At 47.9% G+C, this 16952-nt stretch overlaps 1 protein-coding gene across 1 annotated transcript in view; it reads left to right on the top strand.

Annotated features, from left to right (window-relative positions):
• Positions 1 to 13211: 13211 nt before the first annotated feature.
• The window catches only part of LOC122919634, a 33795-nt gene continuing 30054 nt past the window's right edge, over positions 13212 to 16952 (top strand). The window contains exon 1 of the mRNA XM_044268771.1: positions 13212 to 13337. The gene's annotated coding sequence lies outside the window, so the exon portion shown is untranslated. The remainder of the gene's footprint in view (positions 13338 to 16952) is intronic.

Below are 16952 nucleotides of genomic sequence, written 5' to 3' on the forward strand. Positions count from 1 at the left end.
GGGGGGAGTCCTTACAGCTCATGACCATTAGGGTGAGGACAAACCAGGGCAACCTGAAAGAGAAAACGTTAAAAACACAATGCCAACGGGTCCTCAACCGTCAGGAACAGTCCACGACATGGCTCCCAAATAGTCCTTTATTTTAGAGGAGGATGCATTTAGAGCTACTAAAGTGCATCAGGGGGCGCTCTTGCCTCTGGTAGCTCATGGTTGCAGCTGTGGTAGTGCGCAGCTGTCCTCAAGTGGCGGCTTTTGGTGTTGGCTGTGCAGACAGCCTGGAAAAAGCAGCTGTAACATGTGCAAGTCGGGTTCCCTAGACGGTGCAGAGGTGGTTAATACCTCCGGCTGAAGAGGTTCTGGAAGGCAACTTGCAGGTGCCTGGGGCAGCTTCCAAGGAAGGACATAAGGTTGCACCCTGAGGTTAAATGTCAGCACAGAGTTATTTATCTGGCCCACTCGTAGTGTTGGTGGTGCAGCCAGGACAGGGATAAGTGGTGCAGGTTCTGGCTGGGGTTGCTCTCTGAATCTCAACCTGCCGTCTGGGGTTTCTTGCAAAGATCTGACTTTCCCTGCAGAGCCTGGGTCTTCCTGCCAGGTCTCTGGGGTGACTGCAGGGGTTAACGGTTTGTCCAGCAGAGTCACACCAGCAGCAAAGGGGCCTTGGACTGAGCGCATAGGGGTGTATTCCACCTGGTCGCCCACATACAGACTGTGGCGGGCCTGCGGCAAATAGGGACGCTTCACAGAGTGGCGGCCCACAAACATTTCTGTTCCAGAATAATTGTCCTGCAGGAATCCCACTCCGCGCTGGACAGAAAACCAGAGGACTGTCCCTGTCTGTCTGGTGAGCTTAGGATCGCCAGGCTGGGGGTCGTCTAAGACCTGTTTGACCCACTCTTCTATATTGGTCTTGTATTCCCATGGGGTCTGGGCATAGGCGGTAATCTCCCAAGGGACCTCGGGGTTAAGGCATCCTGGTTTGGTGATAGTAGCACTGGGCGGAGGAGTGGAAGTACCGTCCGTCTCCGCCGGCGGAGCAGGGGTAGGCCTGTTGGAGTTATTGGGACCCGCGGGAAGCAGTGCAGGGGCAACTACGGACCGGGCCTGGGCCTCAGGGATTGCGTCTGCTCCTACCTGATGTCACGGCCGGGCGGCCGGTTCCGGTGCCTCCTGGTTGTCATCACGGGATCCAGGTGCCAGACTGGTGCAAAGCCTGGGGGCTGTGTCAGCGGGAGCAGGCTCAGCGTCGGCGACCATCTTGGGGGACGTCTCGCCTTCGACGCTGTCTGCAGTAGTGGCGAAGGGATCCACTGCCTCCGAGGACTGGACTGGAGTCACGTCTTCTTCCGCGGGAGCGGGAACAGCGGCCTTTTCTTCTCCGGCGCTGGTAGCAATCGGGGTTGGAGGCTCCGTAGCCGCGGAGGGATCATTTCTCTTTACCAGTTGAGAAACTTAAATCTCTGGTGGGTGGTCTTCATAAACAGGCTCTCCTCCAATAACCATTTGGTTCCATTTTGGTGAAGGGAGCACAATCTTCCTTGGCTCTTCTGTCACAATCAGTGCAGGAAATGCAGGAAGTGAGGGTGGAGCCCAGAGGGAGGAGTCTGCACTCCCTTGGCTTGCATTTCAAAGTTTTTGGTGGGCAGGCTTGAGAGTTCCCGCTTCTAGGGGGGCGTAGTCATCATTTCCGTGCTCTTAAAAGCCATGAAGACACTGCACCATGAGGGAAAAATGACTGATTAACCTTTGCAGTGCTGACGCGCACAATGCAGCGTTTTCTGGTGCCGCAATGAAAGTAAAGTTTTCTGGTGCCGCACAATCTGTAGATCTTGCAGTACTGTAAAACATGCAAATTTATCCAGTTGAGCATACAATTGGATCCGGTTCTGTTGGCCTACAAATCAGTTCTGTTGGCACACAGCTCAATCCTGTTGGCACACAGCTCGATCCTGTTCCAGTGACGCCAAAAATGCAATAAGCAGGACCGTGGTACGGTTACGCGGCCGCCAAATTATGCAGTGGGTCCGGATATGGGTATAGAAGTCTATAGCTTTTGTTTGTGACGCCAATTGCAGTGTGCGCAGGGTACAGTCACAGAGCCCTTTAAGGTGTTGCAACTCACGTACCAGGTTAGGAATGCCAGAGTGGAGTAATGTCTCTGTGTGATAGTGGCAATAGTGTCAACAGTGTATCCTACTACCTGGGTACGGCTGGACTCCTGGATCCTGGCTCACTTGCAATAAAATGAGTGTTGCTAGTAGGAGTAATTGAGGGATTTAGTAGCAATAATTGAGATCCAGACTTGCATCCCCCACAAAGAGGGGTGAGCTAAACTGGAATGTACTTTTCCAGTCTAGAAACACTAAACTGAACTAAGTCTTCTGCACTATCTTCTGCCTTATTGGGGACTGACTAGCTGAGGAGGAATCTAGCTTCTCCTGGTCTCTGGATGGTACTCACAGTTGTGCTCACAGGGTATGGTTCTTCCTGGAGTTCTGGAGGTGGCTGCTTGCTTTCTACCAGCTGAGGCTGAAGGGCTCAGACTGGGAAGGATGATCTTTGGTCTCAGCCGAGACAAGATTCTGGCTTGGGATCCATAGAACTGGGAGCTCCTACTTGCACAGCCTTTGCCTAGCCGGGGTGGCTGGCACACTAACACTAACTTCCTTCACCACCCATGAGGCAGGACATGGTGAGCCCACTCTGCACAAAGAGGGGGGAGCTAAACTGGAATGTACTATTCCAGTCTAGATACACTAAACTGAACTAAGTCTCTGCTAAACACATTGCTGCCACCTGCTGGTGTACATGGAAATTACAGCAAATTCATTTAACAAGGGTTTCAATGCACATTTGTGAGGATGTGATGTTAAATTACACAGGATGACAATGCAGATACACTTAACAGGTTGTAGCGGGGTAAAAGTGTTTCGTAACATAACTCTGGGATGTTACAGATGCATTTGTCCATGGACTTCATCACTGATTTGCCTAGTTTCTCTGGGAAGAAGGTGATTTTGGTGCTGGTGGAACGCTTGAGTAAGATGGCGCACTTTATACCATTATCAGGTTTGCCCAATGCCAAAACTCTCACTCAAGTGTTTATTGATAATATCGTGAAATTACACGGCATTCTCTCTGATGAGGTGTCTGATAGGGGGGAGCAATTTGTTTCCAGGTTCTGGAAGGCATTCTGTACTCGTCTGGAAGTTCAGTTGTCCTTCTCTTCCCCCCTCCGTCGAATGGACAAACTGAGCGCACTAACCAGAATCTGGAAACGTATTTGAGGTGTTTTGTCTCTGAGAATCAGGAAGAGTGGTCTTCATTTATGTCTTTGACTGAGTTTGCCTTAAATAACCGTAGACAGGAGTCCACTGATAAGGCTACTTTTACACCTGCGTTTAGGTGCGGATCCGTCTGATATCTGCACAGACGGATCCGCACCTATATTGCAAACGCTTGTATCCGTTCAGAACGGATCCGTTTGCATTACCATGAACAAATTTTTTTTTTACTTACATTGAAAGTCAGTGGGAGGCGGATCCGTTTTCAATTGCACCATATTGTGTCAGTAAAAATGTATCCGTCCCCATTGACTTACATTGTAAGTCAGGACGGATCCGTTTGGCTTAGTTTCGTCAGACGCACATCAAAATGCTGCAAGCAGTGTTATGGTGTCCGCCTCCAGAGCGGAATGGAGGCTGAACGGAGGCAAACTGAAGCATTCTGAACGGATCCTTATCCATTCAGAATGCATTGGAGCTGAACTGATCCCTGAAACGGATCTCACAGGCGGACCCAGAAACGGCAGTGTGAAAGTAGCCTAAGTCACCATTTTTTTGGTGCATATGGGTTTCACCCTCAGTTTGGTACCTTTTCTGGGACTGAGTCCTCTGATATACCTGAAGAGGAAAGATTCTCTTTCTCATTGTCATCTATCTGGCGGAAGATTCAAATCAATTTGAAAAAAATGGGCAAAAGATATAAACGTATGGCTGAAAAGAGACATATGACTGGTCCGGACCTGTGTGTGGGTGATTTGGTGTGGTTGTCCACTAAGAACATTAAGTTGGTTGAAAATACCCTCTTGGAAGTTGGGCCCAAGATTTATTGTTTCCTTACATACGGCATACATATTAGGACATCGTCAGACATCATCCACAACTCCATCCTCCGTCAGGCAAAACTCCATCAGCCCTCAGACATCAGACAAAACTCCGTCCTCCGTAAGGCAAAACTCCATCAGACATCAGACAAAACTCCGTCCTCTGTCAGACAAAACTCCATCAGACCTCAGACATCAGACAAAACTCCGTCCTCCGTCAGGTAAAACTCCATCAGACCTCAGACATCAGACAAAACTCCGTCCTCCGTCAGGCAAAACTCCATCAGACCTCAGACATCAGACAAAACTCCGTCCTCCGTCACCCAAAACTCCATCAGACCTCAGACATCAGACAAAACTCCGTCCTCCGTCACCCAAAACTCCATCAGACCTCAGACATCAGACAAAACTCCGTCCTCCGTCACCCAAAACTCCATCAGACCTCAGACATCAGACAAAACTCCGTCCTCCGTCAGACAAAACTCCATCAGACCTCAGACATCAGACAAAACTCCGTCCTCCGTCAGGCAAAACTCCATCAGACCTCAGACATCAGACAAAACTTCGTCCTCCGTCAGGCAAAACTCCATCAGACCTCAGACATCAGCTAAAACTCTGTCCTCCCTCAGACATCAGCCAAAACTCCGTCCTCCCTAACTCAAAATACGCCCTACTACACACACTCTTCACCTGACGGAGCTGCTAGCTGCTGGAGAGGCAAAGGACCTGTGATGACGTCATGACCATGTGACGAGTCACGTGTGTGGGAGGGGTCAGATGTGCACAGCAGCTGGTAGAGTGTACAGAACAGTAGCCATCAAATAGAGCTCTGCACTAGAGATGTGTGTGTAACCTGCATGTAGCAGAGCTGTGTACTGTGTTACAGGGATGTATGTGCAACCTGCAGGTAGCAGAGCTGTGTACTGTGTTACAGAGATGTGTGTGTAACCTGGGAACTATAAAAAAGTGTAAAAAAAAAAACATAAATATTCAGATCACCCCCCTTTTCCCAAAATTAAAATAAAAGACACATCATGGGTTTCGCAATGTGTAAAAACGCCCATTGTATAAAAATATATTCCCCATACGGCAAACAGCAAAACAGAAAAAAAAAAAGAGTCCAAATGTCCGATTCGCCGTTTTTGGTCACTTCATTTGCTACAAAAATGTAAATAAAAAGTGATAAAAAAGTCTTAAACACCCCAGAATGGTATCAGTAAAAAGTTTAGATTGCCCCGCAAAAAATGAGCCCCGACCCAGCTCCGTACACATAATTACAAAAAAGTTATGGGGCTCAAAATATGGCGACAAAAAAAATCGGATATTTTAAATTTTTTATCACTATTAAAACGCAAGAAAAACTATACATATAAGGTATTGCCGGATTCGATCTGACCTGTAGAATAAAAGTAACCAGTCAGTTTTATCGCACATCGAATGTCGTAAATAAAAATCACGTAAAACTGTGGTGGAATTGCTTTTTTTTTTTCAACAGGAAGAATGGGCAGTTTTACCATCTGAGAAAATAAAGAGCCTCATCCACAACTACCACAAAAGACTTCAAGCTGTCATTGATGTTAAAGGGGGCAATACATGGTATTAATAACTGGGGTGTGTAAACTTCTGACCAGGGTCATTTGGGGAGTTTGTGTTGTGATTATGATTTATAAAGAGTAAACACCATAAATGGCTTCAGCCGACCACTAACCACGAGCGAGAGAAAAGTGTCTGTGTTATCATTCATATTCTCTGAACAATGGTTAAAGGGGTATTCTCATCTTAATGATCACTGTTACATCTGTTAATGATTTGACAGTGATAATTTTTCTAAATACATTTTATTACCCAATTCCCATCCTTTTTTAGAAAATAAGTCCCCTCTTACCTGATGTTGTCTTTGGTCTCCCCTGGTCACGGCCACCTCTCCTGTCGAATCCAGCCAGGCCACGCTTGCGCAGAAGACGGAAAATTCTCTCCCGGCTGGGCCGCGCAATGTCCTGAACGCGCATGCCGCTGCGCATGCGCCATGATGACTTCTTCCTGGCCAGTATAGTACAGAGCCGCGAATGCGCACGCCGACTCTGTACTATACAGGCCAGGAATAAGTCACCAAGGCACATGCGCGGCGCTGTGCGCGTTCAGGACATTGCGCGGCCCGGCCGGGAGAGAATCTTCAGTCTTCTGCGCAAGCGCGGCCCGGCCGGGAGAAGAATACAGGAAGTGAACGTCACGCTCAAGGAAGGCAAGTATGAAAAAGGGAAGATGAAAATACCCCTTTAAGAAATCATAAATTCTGCAAGGGTATGTAAACTTATCAGCACAACTGTAAGTAGCTCTGTGATATAAATCTGTGGAATATGGGAAGCACAAGAGGATGTGCACCTTAAATCCCATCTTTGTAAGGCCTCTTGCACATGGCCGCTGTGTGACTGTGGTCGTATTGTGGACCACATACTGCGGTTCCGCAATACACAGGGCACCAGCCGTGTGCATCCCGCATCCGTGATGTCGACCCATTCACTTGAACGGAACAGAAACACGGATCGGATCCCCACAGAAGCACTACAGAGTGCTTCCGTGGTGTTTCTGGCCATCCCTCCGCACAGCAAAAAAGTAGAACATATTCACGGACCCATTCAAGTTGAATGGGTCTGGATCTGTCCCGGCCGCTGCACGCACGTTGCCCGTGCATTGGGGACTGCAAATTGCTGTCCCCAATGCACGGAATGGACCAACAACGTTCATGTGCAAGAGGCCTAACACTTGTGATCTGTGTGAAGCGGCATATATGCATTCATGTTGCATGTATTTATTAATTAGGGCTACCAATTCTGAGTAACTCGGAGTGACAGGAGATTTACAGAATCAGATTTTTTTTTTTTTGTCGTCATATTTTGAGCTCTATAACTTTTTGGGAATTATGTGTACAGAGCTGGATGGGGGCTCATTTTTTGCAGGGCAATCTAAACTTTTTACTGATACCATTCTGGGGTGTTTAAGACTTTTTGATCACTTTTTATTTACATTTTTGTAGCAAATGAAGCGACCAAAAACGGCGAATCGGACATTTTCTTCTGTTTTGCCGTTTGCCGTATGGGGAATATATTTTTATACAATGGGTGTTTTTACACATTGCGACACCCATGATGTGTATTTTTTTAGTTCTTTTATTTTCATTTTGGGAAAAGGGGGGTGATCTGAATTTTTATGTTTTATTTTACACTTTTTTATAGTTCCCAGGTTACACACACATCTCTGTTACACAGTAAAAAGCTCTGCTACATGCGGTTACACACACATCTCTGTAACACAGTACACAGCACTGCTACATGCAGGTTGCACATACATCCCTGTAACACAGTACACAGCCTGCTACATGCAGGTTACACATACAGCTCCGCTACACAGCACACAGCTCTGATACATGCATATTACACATACAGCTCTGCTACACAGTACACAGCTCTGCTACATTCAGGTTACAAATACAGCTCTGCTACACAGTACACAGCACTGCTACATGCAGGTTACACATACAGCTCTGCTACACAGTACACAGCTCTGCTACATGCAGGTTACACATACAGCTCTGCTACACAGTACACAGCTCTGCTACATGCAGGTTACACATACAGCACTGCTACACAGTACACAGCTCTGCTACATGCAGGTTACACATACAGCTCTGCTACACAGTACACAGCTCTGCTACATGCAGGTTACACATACAGATCTGCTACACAGTACACAGCTATGCTACCTGCAGGTTACACATACATCTCTGTAACACAGTACACAGCTCTGCTACATGCAGGTTACACATACAGCTCTGCTACACAGTACACAGCACTAGTACATGCAGGTTACACATACAGCACTGCTACACAGTACACAGCTCTGCTACATGCAGGTTACTCATATAGCTCTGCGACACAGTACACAGCTCTGCTACATGCAGGTTACACATACAGATCTGCTACACAGTACACAGCTCTGCTACATGCAGGTTACACATACAGCTCTGCTACACAGTACACAGCTCTGCTACATGCAGGTTACACATACAGCTCTGCTACACAGTACACAGCTCTGCTACATGCAGGTTACACATACAGCACTGCTACACAGTACACAGCTCTGCTACATGCAGGTTACACATACAGCTCTGCTACACAGTACACAGCTCTGCTACATGCAGGTTACACATACAGATCTGCTACACAGTACACAGCTATGCTACCTGCAGGTTACACATACATCTCTGTAACACAGTACACAGCTCTGCTACATGCAGGTTACACATACAGCTCTGCTACACAGTACACAGCACTAGTACATGCAGGTTACACATACAGCACTGCTACACAGTACACAGCTCTGCTACATGCAGGTTACTCATATAGCTCTGCGACACAGTACACAGCTCTGCTACATGCAGGTTACACATACAGATCTGCTACACAGTACACAGCTCTGCTACATGCAGGTTACACATACAGCTCTGCTACACAGTACACAGCTCTGCTACATGCAGGTTACACATACAGCTCTGCTACACAGTACACAGCTCTGCTACATGCAGGTTACACATACAGCACTGCTACACAGTACACAGCTCTGCTACATACAGGTTACACATACAGCTCTGCTACACAGTACACAGCTCTGCTACATGCAGGTTACACATACAGCTCTGCTACACAGTACACGGCACTGCTACATGCAGGTTACACATACAGCTCTGCTACACAGTACACGGCACTGCTACATGCAGGTTACACATACAGCACTGCTACACAGTACACAGCTCTGCTACATGCAGGTTATACATACAGCTCTGCTACACAGTACACAGCTCTGCTACCTGCAGGTTACACATACAGATCTGCTACACAGTACACAGCTCTACTACCTGCAGGTTACACATACAGATCTGCTACCTGCAGGTTACACATACATCTCTGTAACACAGTACACAGCTCTGCTACATGCAGGTTACACATACAGATCTGCAACACAGTACACAGCTCTGCTACCTGCAGGTTACACATACAGATCTGCTACACAGTACACAGCTCTGCTACCTGCAGGTTACACATACAGATCTGCTACCTGCAGGTTACACATACATCTCTGTAACACAGTACACAGCTCTGCTACATGCAGGTTACACACACATCTCTAGTGCAGAGCTCTATTTGATGGCTACTGTTCTGTACACTCTACCAGCTGCTGTGCACATCTGACCCCTCCCACATACGTGACTCGTCACATGGTCATGATGTCATCACAGGTCCTTTGCCTCTCCAGCAGCTAGCAGCTTCGTCAGGTGAAGAGTGTGTGTAGTAGGGCGTATTTTGAGTTAGGGAGGACGGAGTTTTGGCTGATGTCTGAGGGAGGACAGAGTTTTGTCTGATGTCTGAGGTCTGATGGAGTTTTGCCTGACGGAGCACGGAGTTTTGTCTGATGTCTGAGGTCTGATGGAGTTTTGGGTGACGGAGGACGGAGTTTTGTCTGATGTCTGAGGTCTGATGGAGTTCTGCCTGACGGAGGACGGAGTTTTGTCTGATGTCTGAGGTCTGATGGAGTTTTGGGTGACGGAGGACGGAGTTTTGGCTGATGTCTGAGGTCTGATGGAGTTTTGCCTGACGGAGGATGGAGTTTTGTCTGATGTCTGAGGTCTGATGGAGTTTTGCCTGATGGAGGACGGAGTTTTGTCTGATGTCTGAGGTCTGATGGAGTTTTGCCTGATGGAGGACGGAGTTTTGTCTGATGTCTGATGGAGTTTTGCCTGACGGAGGACGGAGTTTTGTGTGATGTCTGAGGTCTGATGGAGTTTTGGGTGACGGAGGACGGAGTTTTGTCTGATGTCTGAGGTCTGATGGAGTTTTGCCTGATGGTGGACGGAGTTTTGTGTGATGTCTGAGGTCTGATGGAGTTTTGGGTGACGGAGGACGGAGTTTTGTCTGATGTCTGAGGTCTGATGGAGTTTTGGGGGACGGAGGACGGAGTTTTGTCTGATGTCTGATGGAGTTTTGCCTGACGGAGGACGGAGTTTTGTCTGATGTCTGAGGGCTGATTGAGTTTTGCCTGACGGAGGATGGAGTTGTGGATGATGTCTGACGATGTCCTAATATGTATGCCGTACTTACAAAATCTCTGCCATTATTAATCCGGTTGCGTTTCGTCTCGAACTTCCGCAGGCTTGGAAGATCCATAATGTGTTCCACAGGTCTTTGTTGAAAAACTATGTAGAACCTGCTGAACCATCTCCCTTGCCACCACCTCCTGTCTTGGTGGATGGTAATCTGGAGTTTCAGATCTCCAGAATAATTAACTTGCGTATCCTTCGTGGTTTCCTTCAGTACCTTGTACATTGGAAGGGTCATGGGACAGAAGAAAGAATGTGGGTTCCGGCAACTGATGTCAGTGCTAGTCGCCTTCTGAAGTCTTTTCACAGGGCACACCCAGATAAGGTCGGTACTGGGAGCCCGAAGGTTACCCGTAGAAAGGGGGGGGGGGTACTGTTACTGCCTGCCCTGTGAGAGATCTGAGAAGATCGGATAGACTTGCAGCACGTGAGTCTATCTGACAGGTATTTCTGTGTTTCCTTCCTGTTTGTGGTTGTGGGCAGGATATCACCTCTCCACAGGTTCTGCTCATTAGCCGTTTAGGAGGTTCTATTTAAGTCCACCTCTTACTGCTGACTTTGCGGTTGATATTTTCCTTCTGGAGTTCTATACTGGTAGTTTGTGGATCCTCTACTTCCCGCTTATCTCAAGCTAAGTCCTCCTGTTTTCTCCTTTGTGCGTGTGTTGCTGCTAGGTTTCAGGGAGACGCTGGTCCCTTCACGATGGAAGGTACCAGCTGTCTCATTCCCTTCTCCCTAAGTTAGGGTTTGCTACAGAGTCAGCAGGGCTTAGGTTCCAGCGTATGAGTTTGTTTACCATCAGGACTTGCTCATACTGTCAGCAGTCAGGGAGAGGCTCAGGGATTGTTAGGAGGTTACCATTCCCTCCTCCTTAGCTTTGGGGCCTAGTGTGTTTACCTGTTGCTGTTTGTTTACTTGGTGTTCTTCTTATACCCACTTGCCATGACACAAGGACTTGGGTGTAAATGTGTGTACATAGTTTGTCTTAGGATTCTGATTTTTTGCGGAGCTGAGACTTGGCCACTCTAAGGTCCAAAATAATAACAGAAAAACAATATATGCACAGTGACCATCGTGGATTGCATAATCTAACTACATTCCATTAGGGGGTGAAGCTCTTTGGTTAAAATAGTTAAAAAGTTGGAGTTCATCTATGAGATAGAAGTATCTGCGGAGTAAAAATTTTTTGTTCCTAATCTAGTCTCTGACATTCGCTGAAACGGGCTCCCCAGCCATTGTGTTGCTTTCAGATGATGCTAACTCATTTGGTGATGTAAGTACCTTCATTCTGGATGCAGTTATAATTATGTAATTAGTTGTTTTGTTTTTGTCTAACCTTTGTACATTTTCTTTTTGGTGTTAGTGTCTTTACCTAATTTTGCTAAAAAGGACATACATTTGCCTAATTATCCTTATTCCTTTAATAAATTTATGTAATTATTTTACTATTCCTAAAGTGGTGTGTGTAGCCTCTCTGTAAAGAGTATCTGAACCTGAAATGGTATATTTGTTAGCAAGTTACCTAATTTGTTAGCAATACACATGGCTTTTTTCACATATCTAGTAGGAGATCCGGCAGGCTGTTCTGGCACAGAGCAGCCTTCTTCTTCACCTCCAGACCCCATTGCCTGCAATGAGGTCCAGCGGTGATCCGGCTGATTTCCAGCATAAATGCCGGGTCTGTTTTATCTGTGAAGTTGTCTGTAAAGAATCCGTGTTTGGTCCGTGTCTCATCTGTATTCCACAGACATTGCTCAGCTGAAAATTAATTTCCAGAGCATCTCCTACCAGTGGTCATGGATGCTACCTATGCTGTGTCAGTGATTTTTCATGGGTTCATAGGCTTCACTGGGCATCTTCGGGCCACATCATGGACCAAAGTAGTGCATGGTGATTTTTCCCCCGAAAAAATACTGATATGTGAACACACACGTTAAAATCAATAGGTACGTGTGTTAACAGCATACATCAGTGAAAACTGAAATGTGAACGAGGCCTTAGGCTGTGTTTACATCATGTTTTTGTCTCATCATAGAGTTCCACTGTAAAAAAAAAGTGTAAGTTAGGGTACTTTCACACTAGAGTTATTCTTTTCCAGTATTGAAATCTGGTAAAGGGTCTCAATACTGGGAAAAAACGCATCAGTCTTGTCCCAATGCATTCTGAATGTAAAGCAATCCGGTACCATTGAAATGTATTAATGCCGGATCCGGTACAAAGTGTTCTGGAAATTGCAGCATTGCCAGATCCGGTTTTCCGGTCTGCGCATGCACAGTTCTTTCTAGCTTGAAAAAAATAAAATACCGTATCCGGATGATACTGGAAAGACAGATCCGGTATTTCAATGCAAAACAGATCCAGAAAAAAAAGATATCTGTACACGGATTTCCGGATCCATCAGACAGTTCCGGATTCTTCTAACGCTAGTGTCAAAGTACCCTTAACGTATAATTTTTTTGCCGGACTCTGCAGGAGGGAAAAGCCCAGTATGCTATACTTTTGTATCCTTTCCCCCCCCCCCCAACTTTATTGTTAAACAGATGTCAAAAACTCTGATCTGATCCAAGCCTGTTATTTTGCTGAACTTTGCAGATGGAAAGTCTTTTCCATCCTTTTTCTTTCCAACAAATACAAACATGGGGCAACTATGTGATATGAAGAGCACTAAGAAAGTAACAGTCACGACAGACGCTCCCTATAGTCTGGTGGACTGGCAGGCGATAGGTAAGCAGTCAGAGGACTAGATACATATTATATCTCTGGTATTATCTACAGCAGAACTCTTCTCCGCCGCTCCCGCCCCACTGCGCATGTCTCTCAGGTCACACCGTCAGGCGCCGTCACATGACTCCCAGTGACCTCCGCTCCTGATCCGCCCCCGACAAATCTAATTGGTGCGCTGACTTTTCGTCGCCACTAGCCATTGGGTGGTTTCGTTGTAGCCTGGTCACGTGGTAATGAGAGACCAACAAATATCGGGAGCGCGGTTTGAATTAGCATTTGAAGCGGTTGATCTGTTTTTGCCGTGCGGGAGTTACCGTAGGTGTGAGCCGCTGTGCACACTGACTCCTGGGGCTGACGGTAAGTGGACGGGTGCTCCATAGCGGCTGTATGTGGCAGGTCACTATGTATCAGCTGAGTGCGCTGCCCTGGATATTATTCCGTTTCCAGTACAGGCAGTGTGGTCCTTCGTGGCAGTACAGGGGCCCCGGTCGTGTGATCACCTTCATCCAGGTCCCTGTTACTGGTCTGCCATCCTGGGTGATGTGGTTACTTGCAGGGGACCACCCCTATATATGTGACAAGTTACTGCGCTGAATCACTCTGGTTCATGACATTGTGGAAAATAAGTTCCACATTTTTTCGCACTAAATCGCAAATCCATTATTCTCACCCTCCTGCACGGGAAGCAGACAGTGGTCCATGGGTGCAGCCACTGGCATCTAATGTGTACAAGCACTTTAGTCCCCCAGATGGGCATCACCTGACAGTCCGGTCATAGTCGCTGTATCAGACAGGGCAGAGGGCGTCTCCGGCTGTGACCGGACTATCGGGCGGCTGACTGTAGTGACAGTCACCAGGTCCGCGAACACTCCTGACGAAACGTCAACCTCCGCCACACTGCCTGTGGTCTGCACAGTAGGGGTTGTCAGAGGCACCGTTCAGAAAAACTCCAGTGGGACACTTTACCTAGCACTGTGACCTCTTGGGTCTAAGGACTGGTGGGGATCCCAGTTTGAGAACCCCTTTTTTGCTGTAACACATAGCAGTTATGATGCAGACACCCAGGATTGTAAAGGGGTGCTCCAACCTGGAACATAAAACTAGAAAACGCCTGACAGCGTCAGGTTCTGGAATCAGCGAAACGGACTGCAAAAGGAAAAGCAGCTGCCCCCCTCCATTTACTGCTATGGGAGCCCCAAAAATACAGTACTGGCGGTAACATAGCCCTGAACGGCGACGCTGCCGAATGTGTCTGGCGTTATCTGACCCCCATAGGAGCCTCATAGAGGCACTCCTATAGCGTCAGTGTCTTAATGATGTAATGGGGGACACTATGTGATATATATCTCTATCTTACACTTTATAAGAGAGAGTAAAATAATTTAAAGGGATTCTGTCACCTCCCCTAACCCAAAATTGGATTTTAAAGCAGTCATGCAGCACAGCTTACCTTGAATCGGCTGTGCTCTTCTATCTTGTAATCCGTCCAGTAGTTTGAGAAAATCGACTTTTATGATTATGCAAATTAGCCCTGAAGGTGCCCAGAGGGGCGTTTTGTACCCCTTAGTGTGCCCAGTAACGCCCCCCTTACAGTGCCCAGCAAGCCTTCCTTCCGACTGCCTAACCTCCCACAGCCTCTCATCCCTCTCCTCCCCCTCCCTCACGGCCGAACGAACTCTCGCACAGGCGCAGTGCCCAGTGACGTCCAATGCTCGCTCTTCCCTCAGTCAGCAGGCTCTGCCTCTGTGGTTCGCGGGTTAGACCCGGCAGCAGATAGTAAAGTGTGTGGGCGGGGCTTTCTCCTGGCGCAAGAGCACGCTGGCTTCTTCCGTGGTTCCTTTTACGAAAAACCTGGCATGCAGCATACGTCTGCAGCCTAAGTTTGCTTTAGATCTTAAGGCAGAGGGTATAGGCGCAAATGGCGACAAGAGTACAAAGTCTTGTTGCCATTTTGCAATTCTAAGTCGCATTGGCGACCATTTTGGTCGCCATCTGGAGCCCTGTTAGGGCAGGCACATTGGTAAATCTCCCCTTTTATGGTCCACATTATGTAGAACTTCAGGGATGAAGATGCTTCCTCTGGTAATGACAGGATATTGCAGCAGTCTGCATAGGTTGTCCCAGTCATTGTGCATTTCTCTAATGGGCTTGGCTGCGTTTACTAAAAAACTAAAGGCCCCTTTACGCTGCTTGATGTTTGGGCAGATTATGGCTAACACGTGTGTGTTTGAATTCTCGTTAGCAATAATGTGCCACTGAGCAAGCAAACAATCGTAATGGGATCATTGATGCGGACATCTAAATCGTCGTTTGCTGCCAGCGAACAATGATTCTGTGTAGGGTTGAGCGATGTGCACAGAAATATCGATAATTTTGTCCCGGTATTGATACGATACCGGGATTTCAACTTTTTTCGATACTGGGCTGCGCAGTCTAGTATCTCTGAACATGAGCGTGCTGCTATCAGCAGTCTCTCCCTCCCCCTGTGCTGCTGCCACCAAAGAACGGAGAGAGGGGCGGGCGCACTGCGCCACTAATGATGGGACTTTTCTTGAGTCTGGACTTAGTTAAGTTTTAGGCTACCCAGAGCAGCGCCCACAGATGTCCCAGCACTTACTAATCTTCCTGGGTGCCGCTCTGTTCGCCCGCTGTGACCCCATTAGTCTCCTGCTCCATATGCTAATTACTACCGGAGCAATGGGGAGGAGACATCGGCTTCTCTAGTGGGCGTTCCTTCTCCCTGGCTGTAGAGCTGTCCAATCACAGGGAGAGGGAACGCCCACTAGAGAAGCTGATGTCTCCTCCCCATTGCTCCGATAGTAATTAGCATATAGAGCAGGAGACAGTAATGGGGCACAGCGGGCGCCCAGGAATAATAGTAACTGCAGGGAGATCTCGGGCGCAGCTCTGTGTAGCCTAATAGTTAACTAAGTCCGGACCCATATAAGGTAGTCTTTAACACATAATACAGGAGGCAGGTGCCGGCAGCAGAATCACATAGTCGGCATTCTGCCTCTGACAGGGAGCTGCGATCAGCGGCAGTTAACCCCTCAGGTGCTGCATCTGAGGGGTTAACTGCCGCTGATCTGCTGCCAGTACCCGCCTCATGTATTTGTGGCAGTGGCAACAGTCCCCTCGCCTCCTCTCATTGGTCATGGTTTCTGATCGGAGCCCTGGCTGTGTAACCCTGGCACATGGCAGCCAGAATGCTACTGAAGTCCTGGCTGCCATAGTCGGCTCCCTGTGCACAAAGCACAGGGCAGCAGGGTGAGTGTGAAGTCCTAATCACCCTGATAGAGCTCTATAAGGGTGAATAGGACAAGGGATGAAAAGATGGTTATTAACCTCTTCAGGACACAAGGCGTCAGGTACGCCCTGTGTATTTCGGATCAGACGGGCAGTGACTGGAAGCCGGTGCCTGCTCAAATCATTGAGCAGGCACCTCAGCTAAATGTGCGGGGGGGCGGTCCCGTGAACCGCAGGTCAATTCAGACCGGTGGTTTGCGGCTTTTTATTGTGCAGGTGGTGGTGGTCCCCATGGGGCTGTGGAGGGGACCTGACCCGATGCCTTCCTGGGGCATCTGCGCTGCCTTCTGGTGACGAGCCTGTGAGATCCAGCCCCCTGGATCTCACAGGCTGGAAGCTGTACGAGTAATTAGGGGTGGGCGATATAGGCGATATGGGTTTTGAGCATATCGCCGGATCGCGCTCACCATCTTCTCCTGAGCCGGCACAGAGAAGGAGGGAGTCCCTCCCTCCCCACTGTGCACGGCTGCCGCTGACCACCAATAACAAAAGAGGAGGAGGGGAGGGACTGACAGTAAATCATTGAGTTTTCACGATTTCAGTGAGCACCTGAAAACTCAAATCCGATTGGTATATTCTAACCCCCAGGCGTTCCCATGGTGACAGGGACGCTTGCCTGGGGGTTCGAATATACAGGGCCCCACCGCTGACAGTAGAACATTTAAA

This window comes from Bufo gargarizans, chromosome 9 (genome assembly GCF_014858855.1).
Source record: "Bufo gargarizans isolate SCDJY-AF-19 chromosome 9, ASM1485885v1, whole genome shotgun sequence".
NCBI classification, from domain to species: Eukaryota; Metazoa; Chordata; class Amphibia; order Anura; family Bufonidae; genus Bufo; species Bufo gargarizans.